Raw genomic sequence first — 2326 nt, forward strand, 5'->3', positions numbered from 1 at the left:
GACCTCTGATGTTTATACAGTGTTCTCTGATTGAGCCTATGGCACCTCTGCTCTTCACATCTTCTGTATCGCCACACTGAGGCGCTGGAAAAGAAAGCTTGCAGCTCTTGGGTCCCTTGTTGTTTCAATGAGCCTAGAACCCAGTTCCTTCAAAAAACTGGTAGCACTTTTACCCCAGGCGCCGAGTGTCTCAGAAGCAATGGGGACAAAATTGTAGTGGTGATCCAGTTCTCTATACTTACGGGATTTGGCTGCTTCCCTGTGGGTGGCAGCGCCACCTGGTTGTGCATCACTGAGGTTAATGTAGGTGTTAGCCAGGGTTGATACACACGTGTAGTCCCATACCAACTGCTTGCCATTCTTCCAGGGGTTCACTGTGATACCATCCGGGCGACCAATAAGAGCATCAGAGTTACGGGGCGTTAGGTAACGGGGCTCTCTTTCAGCTGGGCATCCAGCTGTGGTGAGGCTCCTCTTGATGATGTCGTTAACTTCATTGTGCCTCGAGTGCCATCCCCCTGTGCTTTGGCAGAGTAGGCCATGGTGGCCGTACCTGTCAGCCACCACCTCGCCGCAAATACACCTATATCTGGTGTGGATTGGGGCAGCAAGGCGGAGGGCCACAGCAATTCGGAGGGCGTGTGGTGTGAGACGCGTGCCAGTTGCCGACATTGGGGTTGCTAACAGGAAATCCCCTGCATGTGGTGCTGCTACTGCTGTGAGGCGAGCAATGTCGTGTTGTGTTGTTGCAGCACCCAGGCACTCTGCAGCAACTTGGTCTACAATGGGGCCATCCCAGCTGGATTGCCTGTGGGCTTTTGGGGATGGTGGTTGAGGTGATTGGCCTGCACGAGAGGCCCAATCTGTGGCACAGCGTGAAAAATTGGGATCATGTACACCTGCCAGCTGATGTAAGTGGGCAGGTAGAATTTCCTTCACAAGGTCGTCGGATGCTGATAAGGAGGACAGGAAGGCTGGAACAGCGATTTGCGTTGCTGTTCGAACTCCGAGGCCCCCAAGTCTTACGGGAAGAGAGGCTTGTTTCCACTGTAGGTCATCGAGAGAGAGGTTAAGGGCTTTTTCTAGCATTGATTTCAGTAACCGGTCATACTCCCTTAGTTTTTGGCTACTGTAAGATGGTGAACACCTCAGAAAGTAGGTTAACCTGGGGAGGGACAGACATCTGGTGATGAGGTAGAGTGCATCATGAGCATCAATATCCTCAATCCTCCCATCCATCCTCTTAAGGTCACCGATTTTGTTATCAAGGATTTCATCGATGGCTTTCAACCCCAGGGGAGCTCCTAGGAGTGTGCTGTCTTCAGGTTTAGTTTTATGGATATTTGGCAGAAGACCCTCTATTCCCTCTACGATGCCCTGGTTGGAACATATTATTTCACATATAGAAGGGTTCAGGGTGAGGCCTAAAACTGCACCTTGCTCCTGGATTTTTATGATGTCCTCCAGGAGGGAGTTGTGGGAACCAGCTAGGGTACATTCATCCAAGAACCAGATGTTAAGCTCGCTGGACAGGACCTCTGTGACTTGTTTGATGACTAAGCAGAAAAGGAGAGGAGCAAGGGGGTCACCCTGTTGGACGCCTTCTCGCGAGTCAATTTCATGTTCGCCAAAAAGTAGCTTAAGATCCATACTGTAGCATGAATGTACAAAAGGGTAGAGGGAAGGGAAATGACTATGAACCGCACGGAGTACAGCATCCCTCCGCACCAAATTGAAGGCATTTTTTAAATCTAGCTTGATAAGGGCCTTTTCGTCTTTGATGTTGGCGATGAAGGCTCGAGCTGCATGGGCTGCCGCCTCACACCCTTGTGGAATGGCAAACCCGAGATGTTTTGGCTTCAGCATGTTGGCCGCTGCATCACTAACTGTTCTTGCAGCTGCCTTTGCGACGAGACGCCGGAGAGAATTGCCCACAGCTATTGGCCTGATCCCTCCATCCTTTTTCTTTAGAGCACAGAGAGATGCTCCAAAAAAGATAGGTCTTATGGACGCTGGTATGTTGCCAGCTAGACATGTGTTGGTGAATCTGGTAAGTTCCGCCAAGAGGTTCTTTGCAATGTCACCCAGTGCAGAGTTGAGCATTTGCTTAAGGTGGTTGGGTTTTAGTCCTGTGAACCCACCTGCTGATCCTGTAGGGAAGGACATGGCTGCTTTATGGACCACAGATTCAGCCACCCAGAGAGGTTCTGCTCCGGTAGCCCCCACTTGTACAATGTCGTCCTCACGCGGAGCCCTGGGTGGGTGTTTCTCCCTTAGGGCTTGAGCTGTTGCGGCATCTCTGTCGGCAATTGAGTCCTCACTGGTG

The sequence above is a fragment of the Procambarus clarkii genome, chromosome 9, assembly GCF_040958095.1.
Source record: "Procambarus clarkii isolate CNS0578487 chromosome 9, FALCON_Pclarkii_2.0, whole genome shotgun sequence".
Classification (NCBI taxonomy): Eukaryota; Metazoa; Arthropoda; class Malacostraca; order Decapoda; family Cambaridae; genus Procambarus; species Procambarus clarkii.